This window comes from Artemia franciscana, chromosome 4 (assembly GCF_032884065.1).
Source record: "Artemia franciscana chromosome 4, ASM3288406v1, whole genome shotgun sequence".
Lineage (NCBI taxonomy): Eukaryota > Metazoa > Arthropoda > Branchiopoda > Anostraca > Artemiidae > Artemia > Artemia franciscana.
The window spans coordinates 44,014,812-44,035,502 of NC_088866.1; the positions used below are offsets into that span (position 1 = coordinate 44,014,812).

The window sequence follows — 20,691 nt, forward strand, 5'->3', positions numbered from 1 at the left end:
TTTAATAATTCCAACTTTTTATTCTGTGCCCTTTGTGATTCAAGGGTTATTGTTAAGGAATTGGGACAAAATTTAAGCTTGAGTGTAAAGAGAGAGGTATTGACGAGGACGTGAACCCCCTCACATACGTAATAAAACCTACGAATATAGAAGTTCGTTACGTAAGTTACGTATATTTTTACTAATGAAACAATCGTAAAATTAAAAGTTCTAGTTGCTTTTTAAGTAATTGAAAAATTGGAGGGTTAGCTAGGCCTACTCCTCCGCTCCTTTTTTTCAAAATCGTCAGATCAAAACTCTGAGAAAGCCATTTAGCTAAAAATATAAATTAATGTGCAAAATTCGTTCTATTTATGCATGCGCGGAGAGCCAAAATCAAAATATTCATTAATTCAAAAACGTTCAGAAATTCAATAAAACAAGTTTTTTTTAACTGAAAGTAAGAAGCGAAATTAAAACTTAAAATGAACAGAAATTACTCCGTATATGAAAGGGGCTGTTCTCTCTTCAACACCCCGCTCTTTACTAAAGTTTGTTAATGTTTTAAAAGGTGGAATGGAGAGAAAGAGTCAAACTTTAGTGTAAAGAGCAGGGTGTTGAGGAGAGAACCGCCCCTTTCATACAGAGTAATTTCTGTTCGTTTTAAGTTTTAATGTTGCTCCTTACGTTCAGTTAAAATAAATTGTTTTTTTTATTATTTAATACATCTTAAAACTATAGAACAAATATATTTACACAGATTTAGGAAATATCCATTGCGCTAATTCAGCCAAATTAAGGAATTCTGACCACCTGCTAATGATGTATCTTGAAGATGGAATTATTTTTCCTTATATATTCAATTCTTGTTTAGCTACTGCCCTTAATTCTCTTTCCTGCTCTTTTGTTTCATTATCTCGAAATCTGTCTTACATTGCATATGCTGATGACATTATCCTCCTAAGCTGGTCCAAGTCTAGTCTTGTTTCTAATCTTAATATTTTAATTGATTGTTTAAAAGGTTTGGGCCTTTCTATCAGTTTTGAAAAATGTCAATTTTTTGTTGTAAATTGTTTAGAGGATAATGTCAGGGCGACCGTTTTCGGGGTTTTTACCGTCGGGACGTCCTTGGTCGTATGTATAGCGCTGTTGCTCTGCCTCACGTATTGTTCCCGTCCCTCCTCTTCCGAAATTTCAGAACTTCTGATCTTTCACCAATTAAATAAAAAAAACAAGTTTTTTCAACTGAAAGTAAGGAGTGACATCAAAACTTAAAACGCACAGAAATTACTTCGTCTATGAAAGAGGCTGCTTCCTCATCAACGCCCCGCTCTTTACGCTAAAGTTTGACTCTTTCTCTCAATTCTTCTTTCTAAAACAGTAAAAAACTTTAGCGTAAAGAGCGGGGCGTTGATGAGGAAGCAGCCTCTTTCATAGACGAAGTAATTTCTGTGCGTTTTAAGTTTTGATGTCACTCCTTACTTTCAGTTGAAAAAACTTGTCTTTTTTATTTAATTTCTGAACATTTTTGAATCAATGCATGTTTTGATTTTGGCTCTCCGCAGAGGAATAATCAAAACGAAATTTGCATATTTTTTTTTTTGGCTCAATGGCTTTCTCATAATTTTGATCGAATGATTTTGAGAAAAAAAGAGTGGGGGACGAAGCCTAGTTGCCCCCCGATTTTTTGGTTAATTAAAAAGGCAACTAGAACTTTTAATTTTTTACGAATCTTTTTATTGGTAAAAGATTTACGTAACTTATAAATTAGCTTACGTAAAGAACTTTTGTATTCTCATGTTTTTATTACATATATGAGGGGATTCGCCCCATCGTCAGTACCTCGCTCTTTACACTAAAGCTTAAATTTTATCCCAATTCATTAAGAATGACCCCCTGAATCACAAAAGCCGTAGAATAAGTAGTTGAAATTACCGAAAATACTTTAGCGTAAAGAGCGAGGTATTAGAAGGAGGTGAGCCCCTCATATGGGTAATAATTTCTGTTTGTTTTAAGTTTTATTGCTGTTCCTTACTTCCAGCTGAAAAAGCTTTTTCACTTTTATTTTTTAATTGTTTTTTCTTAAATAACGCTAGTAAATCCTGCTCTCCCTTCATGGAAATTTTCTTCTCCCATTACAAATTCTCGAAGGAAAGTTTCCCCAGCATATCCCCCTCTTCTCAACCCCTCCCCCAAACCAAAAAAATCCTCCTGAAAACGCCTGTATACTTCCTAATAACCATTACTATATGTAAGCACAGGTCAAAGTTTGTAACTTGTTGCCCCTCCCACGGGGACTGTGGGGGAGTAAGTCGTCCCCAAAGACATAGTTATAAGGTTTTTCGACTACGCTGAATAAAATGGTTATCTCAGAATTTTGATCCGTTGACTTTGGGAAAATAATTAGCGTGGGAGGGGGCCTAGGAGCCCTCCAATTTTTTTGGTCACTTAAAAAGGGCACTAGAACTTTTCATTTCCTTTAGAATGAGCCCTCTTGCAACATTCTAGGACAACTGGGTCGATACGATCACCCCTGGAAAAAAAAAAAAAAATAAAAAAAAAAAAATAAACACGCATCCGTGATCTGCCTTCTGGCAAAAAGTGCAAAATTCCACATTTTTGTAGATAGGAGCTCGAAACTTCTATAATAGGGTTCTCTGATACGCTGAATCTGATGGTGTGATTTTCGTTAAGATTTTATGACTTTTAGGGGGCGTTTCCCCCTATTTTCTAAAATATCCGAACTTTTGATGGGTAAGACTAAACTTGATGAAACTTATATATTTAAAACCAGCATTAAAATGCGATTCTTTTGATGTAGCTATTGGTATCAAAATTCCATTTTTTAGAGTTTTGGTTACTATTGAGCCGGGTCGCTCCTTACTTTAGTTCGTTACCACGAACTGTTTGATTAAAGTTTCTTATTTTAAATTTTGTAAATTTTTACTTGGTTTCCCCCTTTCTTTTAGTAGCACTGAGATTCTTTTAAAGCCTAATGTGAAGGATCCTGTAGTCTGTATAAAGAAAAATATAAAACATTTGAAGATAAGGCGAGAATTAACCTTTTAGGCCACAATTTATTTAGCAAGTGTTTTTCTATCTTTTTTAAGTATTTGATCAATATTTGATAGGTTTTGATTGTAAGTGTTATCATTTGTTTTTTTCTTTATATCATATTGTAGCGTACTCCTCATTTTTTGAGGAAAATAAAGAAAATAAATAAAAATAAAAAAGAGATTCAAACGAGAAATAAAACCTAGTATGAGCTTGGTCGACAACTTATAGTTGATAGTATATCTTCCTTTTAAGTTTTAAAACTTGAAAAGAACAGAAAAAGTTAAATTTTTCATGAAAAGCTTACCCCCTAGAAACTTACCTCCCATGGGAAATACTGTATATGAAAGGGATTGTCCCTCCCTCAACCCCCCGCTCTTACGGTAAAACTTCATATAAGAATGTTTTCACTTAAGTTGTGATCATTTCTAAGACCACGAGGGATCCTTTACATGCGCCCCCCCTCCGAACTATTCTATGTCATTTCAAGAAATAGATTCCGTCAAAGATCACAAATGAATTTATAATGAACCCAATAATTAGACTGAATATTTAATAGACTTTTCATTTGGTATTTGGGATCCAATGACAATTTTTCGGATAAGAATCTAACTGCTCCTTGTCTGTGTAATACAATAACAAAGCACCCGTGAAGTTATCATACGAATTATAGATAAGAATTGCACTTTTGTAATATCGGGTGCGTTTGTTTACTTGTCCAGTAGGATTTTTCGAGGTTTAACCCCTAAAAGATAGCAACAAACACTTGTCTGGCCACGTGTCACTTAAAACGGCAAGATTAATCGCGAGAATAACAACATTGGTCACGTGTAATTATTGCTTTAATGCTATGTGAAATTCTGACAAGGAAGAGGCTGGGACTTCGGGTCTGTTTCTAATTTTACAGGCAAATACACCTTCAGCAATTATTTCAGAGCTGGTTAGCCTAATACAATTTGTTTGGCCAGAAGTTTAATTGTAAGATTTCAAATTGTGGTTGTCATTTGCCTTTTTAAGTCATTCCATTCAAGATGCTTTGGATATTTTTATTGTGATAAATTGTCTTAATGCTCTGAAAAGGGAAAACTATTTTAATTGCATAGGATAGGAAAATTTTGGTAGGCTAATTAATTCAAAGTCGTAAATTAGCCAGGGAAGTGTTTTTTTTTTCTTCACTAAAAAATCACCACGTTCTTTGAACTCCAATTATATAGCCCTGTTTTTGGCCCCCTTGAGCCAGTATCCAGCTCCTGATTGTCATTTACACTAAATTTCACTTTTTCTGTTACCTATATATGTTTGCACCAGTTTTACCATTGGGTAAAACTGGTACAAACAGTATTACTGGCTTTCATATAAAGTGAATATACCACTTGATGCCTTTTTGGTAAAATTCTAGTTAATTGACTTCTTGCTATCTCGGAAAGGGTTTGGGTTAGGAAAAATAAAACTTTCAGGGATGAGTCTACAGGCTAAAGTATGTCCCGGGAAGGTGTTTTAAAGTACCCACCTCCACTCCTTCTCCCTCTAGAGGGCCCTGAAATTTGCCTACATGACAGGTCTATACCTATTGAAATTTTGACAAAACAACATTTTACATTAATTTTCAGTTACTAGTTACTTTTTCTCTGCCTTTAGTTCTGAAAATGCAATTCCTGTTATTTGAGTAGAATTTTGAGCCATATCAATGTTTTTTTTTCAAAATTTAGGAAACTTATTTGCATATCTTTAAAACCTAATAAAATGGAATTGAGCAAAGTTATGAAGCTGAAAATAATTTTGTTGTTCTTCAATTAAGCAGAAGATCTATTCTGCAAGGTTTCACTTTTATAACACACATATTTTTAAAGGTCATCAAAGGTCAGGGCCCTCTAGAGGGAGAAGGAGTAGAGGTAGTTGCTTCAAAATACCTTCCCAGGACATACTTTAGTCTGTAGATTCATCCCTGAAAGTTTCATTTTCCTAACCTAAACCCTTTCTGAGATAGCAAGAAGTCAATTAACTAGAATTTTACTGCCTTTTTTAATGCTGTTTACAAATATAATAATTGCTTCTACCACAAATTCAGATTTAAGCACTTTTTGACCTCTTAAAAATGACCTATATATGGGGTCATTACAAATCTGCAATAGTTTAGAAACAAATTTGGGCTATATATTTGCACATGAGGGGGTGGGGGTAAAGTATAGCATATATTAAATATGTAAACTAACCATTGCTGGAATGTTTTTTTATGTGTGTGCTGTTGCACTGCTGATTTCTCTTCTCATTAAAATTTGATGTGCATAAACACATTAAAAAAAAACAGCAATGGTTAGTTTACGTATATAATATATGCTATGCTTTATCCCCATCCACCCTCCACCCCTGATGTGCAAATATATAGCCCAAATTTGTTTCTAAACTATTACAGATTTGTAATGACCCCATTTATAGGTCATTTTTAAGAGGTCAAGAGGTGAAAAAGTGCTTAAATCTGAATTTGCAGTAGAAGCAATTATTATATTTGTAAAGAGCATAAAAAAGGCATCAAGTGGTATATTCACTTTATATGAAAGCCAGTAATACTGTTTGCACCAGTTTTACCCTCATTTCTTGTTAATATTACTAAGGGGTCATAGTTAAGCACTAGAGAAGTCATTGTTAAATAACATGTGCTTATGTATATATAGCTTTTTGCTTCTTATTCTTCTCTGGTTATATAATGCTTGATGTGGTATAAGCCATGAGAACGACCTGTAGACCTATAGAAGACAACCTGTTAAAAAAAGATGATTCTTTGTAATTTATATAATAATTATAACTTTCTACATGCACATTCTACATGCAGCCCTGCTCTACTTTAGCCCCAACCCTCCTAATATGGAAATCTATTGCTGAAATTACATATTTTCTATTGATTCTGCCAATCTATACCTCAACCCAAGTACCTGTTAATTGAGGCAACTGTGGCAAAACAAGAACTGGAAAAACAAGTAAAAGGTGGCAGAAAACATTGGGAATATATAATTTGGGCTATATATTTGCAAATTAGGCATGTTAGGGGTGAATTTCTTGTTGTTCATATTTTGATTTACAAATAAAATGAATATACCACTTGATGTCTTTTTGTATGTTCTTTACAAATATAATAATTGCCTATTTTGCTAGTTCAAGTTTAAGCACTTTTTGACCTTACTTAACCTAACAAATTTTGGCAGTGAAAAACATACATTGTTTTGTCAAAAATGACCAAAAACACGTACCTTAATTGAAAATTTGGCATCAAAGAAGAAGAAATACAGCATAATATTGTAAAATTTATTAATCCAACTTAATTGTGGAAAATCAGTGCTCATAGACTATACAACATGTAAAAAATGGATTAATAATGAAACAGTAAGTTTGAGACCAATTTTTTAAGCTTTTTTATACCCAAAAACTATTTCAGTATGCTTAGGTCCTTTTCAACAGCTCAAAAACTTGTACTTGAAGCACTTATTATGTTTGTAAAAAACATAAAAAGGCATCAAGGAGTATGTTCACTTTATTTGTAAATCAAACATATGAACAACAAAAAAATTACCAATTATTAGTAATAGCTGCACAATTTCCCCGGGGTATGTAGGCTTAGTGGAAGGTCACTTATACCTGATCATGTCCCTACTGTTTTTACTTGGTTGAAAAAAAATCCAAAGAAAGTTCCTATTGAAAAGGAAAGAAATCATAAGTGAGATTGAATTTGTCATAGCTTGGAGGTTTGCCCCTTCAGTCTGTTTAAAGAAAACAGATTCATAATTGAAGCTTTGTTCATTTCAATCTTAGGTATGATCTACATTTGTTACACTTAATTAAATTGTTGTAAAGGGATACTTTTATTGATTTGTCTTGTTTGTTTTCTACATAATTTTTGAAATCTTTAAATTGATATACATTTCTTACAAATTAATTAGTCATATCATAGTTCCACTTGCAAGTTTTGACCTACTTTGTAACCCTGGTCTCAAAATTGCATATAAATTTAATGAAGATAGGAAACATAGAACTCCTCTCTGTTTAAAAGAAAATGGATGAACATAAGTAGGTTTTAATACACTAAAGTCCTAGGGCCATGGAAATTAAAACAAAACAATGAGGATTAACTTTAAAATTCCGGACATGACATAAATATAATATTCACAAAATTTTACTTTTGTGCTCAGTTACCAACCTGAACAATTGCCCTAAATTTTTAAACCTTGCAAAACATTCACCAGCCACCTCTTATGACCTACACTCTTGTCTGTACATCAACAATTTATTGAAAAAGGAAGGACCACCTTACTGGCATTTCTTCCTTTGTACTTATGTTTAATGGGTTTAAAAGAAAGCTTTTATGACTAAGTCAGAAGCCCAGTAAAGGACCGGGTGATCCTTTAGCCAGGAAGTGCAATAGGAAGCTATGCATACCCTTCCTGCTTACTGATCCCAGATTTCTCTAGGTAACCTGTTAAGTTTGGGCCAATTCTGGCTGAACTTACAGAGTTACATCACTGACCTTTGTCCCAAACCAAATAACCTGCTAATGCCAGGAATTAAACCTGTGCCCTTTGGATAAAGGATTCTCAACCTAGAGTGCCAACCACTTAGGAAGGAACACAAATGTCACCAGAGAACAAAAATTATTTGGAAAAAGAAAATATTGAAAAAAAAACAACTCAAGTCATAGTTGCTCATTGCTGTCCCACAAACAATATGTATTTTACTAAGACAAATAAATTTTTAAACAGGTATCAACAAAACTCCATCAGGGATTGTATTCACTTAAGGTACAATCAGCAATATGAATGCTTAGTTTTGTGATATTCTAGTCTTGAAATAATAAAAAAAGAGAAATTATATGTTCTATTTGTTTTCCACAAGCCCATTTGAGAAAAATCATTTGTGACAACAATATACCCATGGTTGGCTCAGAATCTCTCTAAAATGCTTTAAACAGAACGAATTTTAAAAACAATTACACTCATCAGCAAGAAAAATATTAACATAACTCTCTAAACTTGGCACCTTTTAAGACAATTTTTAGCAAAGCAAATGCAAAACTTTAATGGTGTCCTATGTCATCTAAAAAAAACCCATTAAAATGTGTCAAATGAATTTTGATGTAAGATGCCTCAAATACTTTTAGTTGAATCTGTGAAATGAAGGGCCAGGTATTCCTTTACATTTTATACAACATGTAAAGAGAAAAACAGTTCAAATTTTTTCACAAAAGAAGAAGGTTGCTGTAAAAAAATAAATGTATTTTTAACAGAAAGCAACTGACATCAATGAAATCAAATAAAACAAAAATTCATGGAGAATAAATAATATAAGCCAAATATTTAACCTATAATGAGGTGGCATAAAAGATTATTTCTAGAATTAGAAAAAAACATTGTTATGGCTTAAAGTTCTGCTCAATCAATAGGAGTTGTCTAAGGCCAGAATAATTAAGAACTAAGGCCAGAGAAAAAGAAACTGATAACCAAAAAATAAGGCACCCAAAAATTTCAGGACCCTTTAGAGGGAAAAGAAGTAGAAGTAGGTACTTCGAAATACCTTCCTTGGACATACTTTAGCCTGTAGACACATCCCTGAAAGTTTCATTTTCATAACCTAAACCCTTTCTGAGATAAGAAGAAGTCAATTAACTAGAATTTTACCATATATATATATATATATATATATATATATATATATATATATATATATATATATATATATATATATATATATATATATATATATATATATATAAATATATAGATTAGGGGGGAGCAGTTGAAGTTCTCTGATACAAACAAATTATAGGTCTATATTAGGATTCAGGATGAAATTAATTCTAAATGTAGGTCTATGTCTAGGCTATTACATAGCTGTCCCATTAGTGATTTAATCATAAAATTTTAGCTTAGAATTCTACTAAAATAACAGGATTGCATTTTCAGAACTAAAGGCAGAGAAAAAGCAACTGGTAACTGAAAATTAAGGTAAAATACTTTTTTGTCAAAATTTCAATAGGTAATAGACCTGTCATGTAGGCAAATTTCAGGGCCCTCTAGAGGGAGAAAGAGTGGAGGTGGGTACTTTAAAATATCTTCCTGGGATATGCTTTAGCCTATAGACCCATCCCAGAATGTTTCATTTTCCTAACCTAATCTAACCCCTTTTCAAGATAGCAAAAAGTCATCACACAACTAGAATTTTCCCACATATATATATATATATATATATATATATATATATATATATATATATATATATATATATATATATATATATATATATATCATGAAAAGAGAAATCACCAATGCAACAGCACACACATAAAAAAAAAAAAAAAGACAGAAGGAGAAAAGGAAGACTGTTTTCCTAAATTAGTGATTAATATAGACCAGCACTTGAATGAGGCCTTAACCCTACTCATCTATACAATTACATAGGTCAAACAACATAGACATACACAATCAACCATAAAGAATAAACCATGGACAGGCAGTCATGTCGTCAATAAGTATAAGTTGTCATTTACCAAACAATAGAAAAAATAATAAAGACAAATAATTCAGAGGCAACAACCCAACACAAGGGCTCATCAGGAGAATACACTTGCCTATAGGGTTTCGCCACTTTAAATTCTCTACCCAGCAAAGTGTTGTGGCTACCACAGAATACCCATGGCATCCCCGTGTCAGGTATATATATATGTATATATATATATATATATATATATATATATATATATATATATATATATATATATATATATATATATATATATATATATATATATATATATATATATATATATATATATATATAATGAAAAGAGAAATAACCAATGCTACAGCACAAAAAAAAAAAAAAAAAAAAAAAAAAAAAAAAAAAAAAAAAAAGGAGACAGAAGGAGGAAAGGAAGACTGTTTTCCTAAATTAAGATTAATATAGACCAGCACTTGAATGAGGCCTTAACCCTACTCATCCATACAATCACATAGGTCAAACAGCATAGCCACACACAATCAACCATAAAGAATAATCCATGGACAGGCAGTCATGTCGTCAATAAGTATAAGTCGTCATTTACCAAACAATAGAAAAAATAATATAGACAAATAATTCAGAGGCAACACCCAACATAAGGGCTCATCAGGAGAATACACTGGCCTATATAGGGTTTCGCCACTCTAAATTCTCTACCCAGCACAGTGTTGTGGCTACCACAGAATATCCATGGCATCCCCGCGTCAGGTATCACCCCCAAAATACATGCCTATAAAAAAAAAAAAAAAACAGCAAATGTAAAACAACCAAGTAAAACCAAAAACAAGCTTATCCTGTTAATATATCCCTCCTTTTAGCAACAATAGGTAAACTAAATATTATAAATTTTACCAAATCACAAATATTAACACATTGCAAAAAACCTGAATGAACTAAACAATTATAGAATTCATCTTTACCATGTGGCTAATTTTTTAGAAAATCCGCTCAATTAGAAACACAATTCAAAATAAATGGCGCTGTGACAACATTTCTCCGAAATTAGTTAAAAATTTCTTTAAGTATTTCTAGATAATTCTTTTGGTATTTATTTAAAAGTTCGTTATAATGAAAACTAAATTTTTTAAATTGCCAAGTTAATTTATTTGCAGAGAAACCTCTTGATATCAATTTTTGGCTTAAGATTTTACATCTATTTTTAAAATCAATATAATTACTACAAATCCTTGCATAACGAAGTAACTGTGAGAAAAACGCTGAATATGTGATATTTGAGTGTATATTACTTTCAGGGAATGGGAAACTAATCACTTCAAAATCAAAATCATCCGTTTTTTTATACATTTTAAAACTTAATTTATTATTATCACAAATATTAATATTTAAATCTAAGAAATGATCTTCATGACCAGCGCCATGACTAGGCTCAAGAATAAGCTCTGATGGATATATATTTTTAGAAATATCAATGAAATCCTTACAATTTAAGACCAAAATATCATCTAAATATCTTTTATTATTTGACAAAGCATGTTTTAAATTAATTGGATTATTCTTATGCATCATATATTTATATTCTAGTTGACTTAAAACAAGTCAGCTATAAATGGGCTGGCATTCCCCCCCCCCATGGGAATTCCCATAATTTGCTTGTACAAATCACCCCCAAATCTTATATAAGTATTGTATAGCAACTGGTAACTGAAAATTAAGGTAAAATATTTTTTTGTCAAAATTTCAATAGGTAATAGACCTGTCATGTAGGCAAATTTCAGGGCCCTCTAGAGGGAGAAGGAGTGGAGGTGGGTACTTTAAAATATCTTCCTGGGATATGCTTTAGCCTGTAGACCCATCCCAGAATGTTTCATTTTCCTAATCTAATCTAACCCCTTTTCAAGATAGCAAAAAGTCATCACACAACTAGAATTTTACCACATATATATATATATATATATATATATATATATATATATATATATATATATATATATATATATATATATATATATATATATATATATATATATATATATATATATATATATATATATATATATATATATATATATATATATATATATATATATATATCATGAAAAGAGAAATCACCAATGCAACAGCACAAACACATAAAAAAAAAGACAGAAGGAGAAAAGGAAGACTGTTTTCCTAAATTAGTGATTAATATAGACCAGTACTTGAATGAGGCCTTAACCCTACTCATCTATACAATCACATAGGTCAAACAGCATAGCCATACACAATCAACCATAAAGAATAATCCATGGACAGGCAGTCATGTTGTTAATAAGCATAAGTTGTCATTTACCAAACAATAGAAAAAATAATAAAGACAAATAATTCAGAGGCAACAACCCAACACAAGGGCTCATCAGGATAATACACTTGCTTATAGGGTTTCGCCACTTTAAATTCTCTACCCAGCAAAGTGTTGTGGCTACCACAGAATACCCATGGCATCCCCATGTCAGGTATATATATATATATATATATATAGATTAGGGGGGAGCAGTTTAAGTTCTCTGATACAAAGAAATGATAGGTCTATATTAGGATTCAGGATGAAATTAATTCTAAATGTAGGTCTATGTCTAGGCTATTTCTTAGCTGTCCCATTAGTGATTTAATCATAAAATTTTAAATAGCGTAAACTATTAGAAAAGCTACTTTTTGTTATCTTAGAGAGAGATTAGGAAAAGTAATGAGTAGAGGGAAAAAATACATCTAAAATTGAGATTGTTTAAATTGAAAATTTAGGGTAAAATAAGAAACAATGGTAATAGAAAATTTGCATTCCCAAGCTCTATTTCTAATAACACACCTTTCTAACTGATAAAAAACCTTTGTTCTGTGCATCAGAGCCTAGCCTACTAGCCTTTGAAAGCTAGGCCTAGCTCTCCAGAAAACCTTAATATTTTATAAGCACAGACAAGATTATGCTACTTACAAACTCCTAAATCTGAAGTTATCTCCAATATAACTGTATTAGTATGCTCTCTGCATATAATTTTATAAGTCTTGTCAGTATGCCTATATTCCATGTGAAATTTCTCAACTGAAATTACAAACTCAATAAACAGTACAATTGCAAATAGAACTTGAATCCCACCCTCTTCCCAAGGGACTTGATAGGCTTCCTTAGAAATATTAATCATACTACTCCACTATAAACATAGCTTATCTACAAAACCCATCTCAGGTGAGTCACATGCACATGGTCGTCTGACGTCACAATCCTCAAATAATCTTTTTATTTGGGGGTTATAAAGTGCCAGCCCACGGACAAGTAATCCTGAGCGTTTGCGGGGATAATCCGACTAACCTCTGACGTCATATGTGTCTCAAAAAACGCTTGGATTAATCAGATTAGTAATCGGACAAGTAAACAAACGCACCCATCATATCGCTCGCCTCGGGTTTTTCGTTCTGTCAGAAAATTAAGACATAATTGTGGGATTTTGTTTGGGTTGAAGCATCAAGGTTATGACAGAATTAATAGTAGATATGAAATTCCAAGCAATTAATTTACCTCCACAGAATAGTTCGTATAATCGAGGAAATAATTGTGAAATTATAGAATACGATTTATAGTTAATACAAAAGTTAGAGACCTAGAGTGCATGTGAATGGGGGATTTTAATGCTTATACCGGCATGGAGGCTGACATCCCAGATTTAGGTGATTTTGTCCCAATTTCTTGTAGAATACCACAAAGTAACAAGGATGAAAAAAGAAAAGTATGGGGAAGAAAGCTCCTAGTGCTTTGTGGGGAACATGGTCTGATGATTTTAAACGGTAGGTTTGGGAATGATGAGAGTAGGGGCGAGTTTACTTGCCTTTCGGGTCCAACTCCAAGTTTTGTAGATTATGCGCTAATTAATACTCAATTTGTACCTTAATCAATTAATATGGGAGTATTAGATTTAGTTGGATCTGATTATAGAGCTATTAAGCTTGAGGTAAATGTTATACAGTTTCAGGACCACGGCCCAGGAGTAAGAAATTTCTACAATATGGAGTATAGAAAAGTAGGTCCTTTCCTCCTTAACATTTTATACAATTTGATGAGGCTACAGCTATTTCTAATGATAGGGGTTTTTCTCAATGGGTGAGGGAGGCAATAGAAATTAAAAAACGTATGTTTGCTAGTCTTTCAATAAATAGAGACACGGGGAATTTAAGTATTGACCCAATTTATGATTGTCTTTTGAAAAATGAACCAATAGTCAATAAGGGGATTAAAATTTTACACAATCACCAAGGGACAAGATAAAATACTGGACAAAAAAGAGTTGCTTCAATAATAACTAACAAGGGGGTTATTTCGCAACAGAATATTTAAATTAGTTTCAATTTTCATAATTTTTCCTCAGTTGTTTTGATGTTCTCATTGAAGTAGCTATATTAGCTTCTTTTCCCTGCGTGGATCAGTAGCGACAATTGTATTCATTATTACTGGTGGTGCTTTTATTTGTTTTTAGTTTAGTGTTTTTTTTTATCTTGTGCTGAGGACGCCTAGTTTGGATACAGACAAAATATCAGTGTTATTTTAGAGTTATATTTACTTTTCACTCTACTGGCCGCAGTCTCGTTTAAGTTTTTTTTTGTGGAGTTTTATCTCTCTTTGTTGTTTGTTGTAAAGAAGTTAGGATTTTAATTTTCTCCTCCTTCTTATTACGAAATGAAGATTTTTGCCACGCAGTTGGCTTTCGCGGTAATACGGACAGATTCCGTTGACAAACCTAAATTTAATTAAATACTTTTCGGCGATATGCGTCATTAATAAAACCTAACAAAGACCGCACAAAGTGACTAAAATTTTGTTTCACACTTGTTTGCAAAAAGAAACAGTCTTAATATTGAAAAATTTATGATAGACTCAACTATTAAAAATCAAATAGCCTACAAAGAAAATTACTTTCGTCTAGACCAGTGGTTCTCAACCTTTTTTTTTACCCATGGACCCCTTTTCCCTTCTTTGTATCTTGGTGGACCCCTTCATAGCTATTGGACATAAGAACAATTTTCTATTCTCCACTAATATAAATTTTAAGGTTTTAATTATCAGAGAAATAGTATACAATTAAGCTTTATTTTTAAATGAAAACTTATGTAATACAAATAAAATATTCTACTATAATAATAATAATAATAATTATTATTATTATTATTACTACTATTATTGTGATAATAACTACAATAATACAATATTTCTTCCATGGTCAAGCAACACAAGCTCATGGAGAGTAGAGCTCCTCAGGCAGTTTAATTCACTCCAACATTATGTAAACTGGATAAAAAAAAAAGTTGAAACTAAGTGTGTGATTAAAAAAAGGGAAAAGGCATGTTTCAAACAGTTCGTGGTAACGAACTGTGGTAAGGAGCGACCCGGCTCAATAGTAACCGAAACTTTAAAAAATGGAATTTTGATATCAATAGTTACATCAAAAGAATTGCATTTTAATGTTGATTTTAAATATGCAAGTTTCATCAAGATCAGTTATACCCATCAAAAGTTAAAAGTCTGAGAAAATTTGCCTCATTTCAGAAAATAGGGGGATACACCCCCTAAAAGTCATACAATCTTAACGAAAATCACACCATCAGATTCCGCGTATCAGAGAACCTTTTTGTAGAAGTTTCAAGCTCCTATCTACAAAAATGTGGAATGTCGCATTTTTAGCCAGAAGACAGATCACGGATGCGTTTTTTCCCCCAGGGGTGATCCTATCGACTGAGTGGTCCTAGAATCTTGCGAGGGGGCTCATTCTAACGGAAATTAAAAGTACTAGTGCCCTTTTTAAGTGACCAAAAAATTGGAGGGCACCTAGGCCCCCTCCCACGCTCATTTCCCCCCAAAGTCACCAGATCAAAATTCTGAGATAGCCATTTTATTCACCATAATCGAAAAACCTAATAACTATGTCTTTAGGGACGATTTACTCCCCCGCAGGCCCCGTGGGAGGGACTGTAAGTTGAAAACTTTAACCTGTGTTTACATATAGCAATGGTTACTGGGAAGTGTACGGATGTTTTCAGGGGGATTTTTTTTGGTTTAGGGGGGAGAGTTGACGGGGGGGAGGGGGTTACATGGGAGGATATTTCCATGGAGAGACTTCTCATGGTAAAAGAGAATTTCAATAAAGGGGGCGCAGGATTTTCTAGCTTTATTTGAAAAAACAATGAAAAATAAATATGAAAAGTTTTTTCTACTGAAAGTAAGGAGCAGCATTGAAACCTCGTTATAACTCAATCTTTCCACTAAAGTATTTTTAGTAATTTCAACTATTTATTCTACGGCCTTTGTGATTCAGAGGTCATTCTAAAGGAATTGGGACACAATCTAAGCTTTAGTGTAAAGAGCGAGGTATCAACGAGGGTTGAACCCCCTCATATACGCAATTGAAACATACGAATATAGAAGTTTGTTACGTAGGTTACGTATATTTTTTACCAATGAAACGTTTGTAAAAAATTAAAAGTTCTAGTTGCTTTTTTAAGTAATCAAAAACTTGGAGGGCAACTAGGCCTCCTCTTCGCTTCTTTTTTCTCAAAATCTTCCGATTAATTGCAAGTAATTAATATGCAAATTTCGTTTTAATTATTTATGTGCGGAGAGCCAAGATCAAAACATGCATTAATTCAAAAACGTCCAGAAGTTAAATAAAAAAAAAACAGGTTTTTGTAACGGTAAGTAAGGAGGGACATTAAAACTTAAAACGAACAGAGATTACTCCGTATATGAAAGGGGCTTTTTCTCCTCAACGCCCCGCTCTTTACGCTAAGGTTTCTTACTGTTTTAAAAAGTAGAGTTAAGAGAAAGGGTCAAACTTTAGCGTAAAGAGCGAGGCATTGAGGAGAAAAGGAAGCATAAAACGAGGCATTCGTTTTAAGTTTTAATGTCGCTCCTTACTTACCGTTACAAAAACTTGTTTTTTCATTTAATGTTCAATGAGATCCCAATGGTTGGTTCTTCTCGGCGAGTTTATTTATATTTGGTTCTATTGATGTTAATGATAGTCGAAGATCACCCCTTTTCACAATGTCAAGTCTCTTGCGAGCTTTTGATAGCATTTGAGAAACACGCCTAAATGCCGCTTCAACAAGATAAGATGGAGGAAAAGCAATAACGTAGAACTGCGCTTTATTCCAGAGCAAAGGGTACTTTGTAGCAACGTTGATTGTTTTCCATATATTGTACTTTTCATCTTTGAATTTTGCATGCATTATTTCATCACTTTGTATTTGGTTGAGGGGCTCATGCAAAGACAATTCTATTTCGCCAACATTAACTTCGAAAGGAATTGAAACCCGAATCGGTATATCCATCCCGAGTAGGTCGGCAGCCCGAGTTTACATATCTTCGTGCATATTTTCCAAATATTCACAATATAATGCAAGATTTTCATCTTGCAAATCGCTGCTAGCACAGGCCAAACAAGGAAACTGTTCAAATGCACGACGCCTGATATTATTCTTATACAGTTGTAGTTTTCTTAGAAAAGCAGCAATAGCACTTTTACTAGATATCAGATCAGAATTGTTTTCTTGGAGCTGTTTATTAAGTGAATTAAATTTTTCACATATATCTGATAAGTAAAACACGTTACATTTATTTGCAAGCAGTTTTGTTCCAAGTTGTGTGTCAGCAAGAAAGTAAACAATAGAATCCCAAAGCGCAATGAAACGCTTAGGACAATTCCCCTTTGATAGCCTTCTCACCTCTGTATGTAATAAATAAAAAAAAAAACAAGTTTTTTGAAATGAAAGTAAGGAGCGAAATTAAAACTTAAAACGAACAGAAATTACTCCGTATATGAAAGGGGCTTTTCCTCCTCGACGCCCCACTATTTACCCTAAAGTTTTTTATTGTTTTAAAATTAGAGTTGCGAGAAAGAATCAAACTTTAGCGCAAGGATTGGGGTGTCGAGGAGGAAAAGCCCCTTTCATATACGGAGTAATTTCCGTTCGTATTAAGTTTAAATGTCGCTCCTTACTTTCATTTCAAAAAACTTGTTTTTATTATTTAATTTCTGCAAGTTTTTGAATTAATGCATGTCTGATTTTGGCTCTCCGTACATAAATTATTAAAACGAAATTTGAATATTAATTCTTTTTTTGGCTAAATGGCTTTCTCTTAGTTTTGATCAGATGGTTTTGAGAAATAAGGGATGGGGAAGGAGGCCTAGTTGCCCTCCAATTTTTCGGATACTTAAAAAGGTAACTAGAACTTTTGATTTTTAACGAACGTTTTTATTAGTAAAAAATATACGTAACTGAAGAATTAACATACGTAACAAACTTTTATATTCTTATATTTTTGATTATATATATATGAGGGGGTTTGTCCCCTCGTTCATACCTCGCTCTTCACACTAAATCTTAAGTATTGTCCCAATTCTATAAGAATGACCCCTGAATCAGAAAGGTCGTAGAATAAATAGTTGAAATTACTAAAAATAATTTAGCATAAAGAGCGAAGTATTTATCTCCTCCTAAATACCTCGCTCTTTATGCTGAAGTATTTTTAGAACCCCTCATATGCGTAATAATCTCTGTTCGTTTTAAGTTTTAATGCTTCTCCTTACTTTGAATTGAAAAAACTTGTTCATGTTTATATTTTCATTGTTTTTTTTATAGTAATTCTAGAAAATCCTGCGCCCTTTTCATTGAATTTCTCATCCCCCATGAAATATTCCTCCAAGGAAAGATCCTCCCATATAGCCCCCTCCCCTGAATCCCACACCCAAACAAAAAAATCCCCCTGAAAACGTCGGTACACTTCCCAAGAACAATTACTGTATGTAAACATTGGTCAAAGTTTGTAACTTGCAGCCCCTCCCCCAGGTACTGTGGGGGGGGGGGGGAGTCAACCCTAAAGACATAGTTATTATATTTTTCGACTATGTGGAACAATCTCAAAATTTGGCTATCTTATCAAAATGGCTGTCTCAAAATTTTGATCCGTTGACTCTGGGGAAAAAATGAGCGTGGGGGGGGGCTAGGTGCCCTCCAATTTTTTGGTCACTTAAAAAGGGTACTAGAACTTTTCAATTCCGTTAGAATGAGCCCTCTTGCAAAACTCTAGGACCACTTGGTCGATACGATGACCACTGGGAAAAAAAAAACAAACAAATAAGCATGCACCCGTGATTTGTCTTCAGGCAAAAAATACGAAATCCCACATTTCTGTAGATTGGACCTTGAAATTTTTTCTATAGAGTTCTCTGATACGCTGAATGCGATGATGTGATTTTCGTTAAGATCCTATGACTTTTAGGGCATGTTTCCCCCTATTTCCCAAAATAAGGCAAATTTTCTCAGGCTCGTAACTTTTGATGACAAAGACTAAATTTGATGAAACTTATATATTTAAAATCAGCATAAAAATCAGATTTTTTTATATATATATATATATCTTTTAGCATCGAAATTCCATTTTTTAGAGTTTCGTTTACTATTGAGCCGGGTCGCTCCTTACTACAGTTCGTTACCACGAACTGTTTGATACAATCCGCCCAAAATTTTCTCCATTTTGTTTACAGAATTTACGAAAAAGGTGGTCTCGGAGAGAATTTGATTTGCTATGGCTAACTACTTTTATTACAACAGTAAGGGCATCATGCAGACATGCACTCATTTTCTTTGCAACTAAGTGTTGGCAATCAGATAATTAACCGTCTCGCGGGTGATATGGTATTGAATATTTGAAACCCAACAAGGAACCAAATAATTACACATAAAAAGACAACAGTAGCTTGTTGTCCCCCCAAACCAGTTCAAATACTCTATTAACATATCTTTATTTAGTGCCTGAAGAACAGCATACATCATGGACCAAGAAAAATCTGTTACTATAAAAGGAACAGTCTTTTTGGTTCTACAGTATAGTTGATACATAAAATCTTCAAAAATTACCATAATGGCTTGCGTATCCTGTGTATCACTTACTGCATCAAAGTAGGAAACTAGTGGAAGCCCCGGTCTTCCACCTCCTGATACTAATAAATACAAAGATTTTTTTTTATTGCTAGACCTATTTTACGTATTATCCCCTTTCCGTTGCATCCACGTAAAGCACAAAGTCTTGGTTAATTCTTAATTCCTGTACGGCCAATTTCATATACTTTCCAGAAAAAAGTCTACCATGAAAAATGGATGCCATGATAGTCTTTGGACATACCCATTTACGTTTTTTTTTTTTTTATTCATCTATGACTGTTGCCACTTGAAATGTTTTCATCTTGATCTCCATTGCTCCATTGCAAGAAGGAGTGTAATCGAGTTTTGAGAGATTTTGAAAGGTTTGACTGAACCTTATGATGGACATTTAAGCTAAAGGGCAGCATGAACCTTCTGTTTTCTTCATTGGATTCTAAAAACCTGTGCTCTAGTTTTGTTGGAATTGACCATAATCACACCCTTTGTTGTGTACTTCCTCTTGTTTTATCTTCCTCGCAACACCCAAGAGTTCCATTTTGACCCTTGTGGAATTATCATGACATGCTATCCCCTCTTGCTCTACAACAGAAGTGATTGTCAGGTCTGAGGTAGTCATAATCTTGTCAATAGTGCAACTAGAAGTAAACCTATATTTTGCGATGCATCCTTAAAGTTTGCATTTTGCGCTAGTCCTTATCTTATTCTTAGTAGGCCGTGATTATTTTAAACGAATAATTGACACTCTTTTTTAAAATTATTTCTGATTAAAGGGGCACAAACTTTTCCCCTTATATTTATCTTGCCAAATTCATTACATTCAAATTTGTTCCTAAGCTCTTCTGTCAACACTTCTAGGACGGATCTGTTTTTTTTTTTTTTTTTTTTTTTTTTTTTTTTTTTTTTTTTTTTTTTTTTTTTTTTTTTTTTTTTTTAAATCAGTTTTGCGCTGCTGACTTCTTCATGTTGGTTCCGATTTGTTTTAGGGGTTTCAGACACCTCAAAATTTAATTTGAATATTAATTTTTGTCACTTTTAGCATTTACAACATTTAAATTGTAATTCTACAACTGTATTAAACCTGAAAGCAAGTGTGTTTCTTCTCAAACGTGACCCCCCCCCCTTAATGCAGCTTAACAAACTGTTTTTAACAGTTATTAATAAATAAAAACAATTCATAAAGAAGTAGAGTTA

General features: G+C 33.1%; 1 protein-coding gene across 2 annotated transcripts in view; it reads left to right on the forward strand.

The window, feature by feature from the left end:
* Positions 1-20,691, forward strand: part of LOC136026470 (protein MON2 homolog) — a 483,967-nt gene that overhangs the window by 305,585 nt on the left and 157,691 nt on the right. The gene's annotated exons all lie outside the window — the stretch shown is intronic.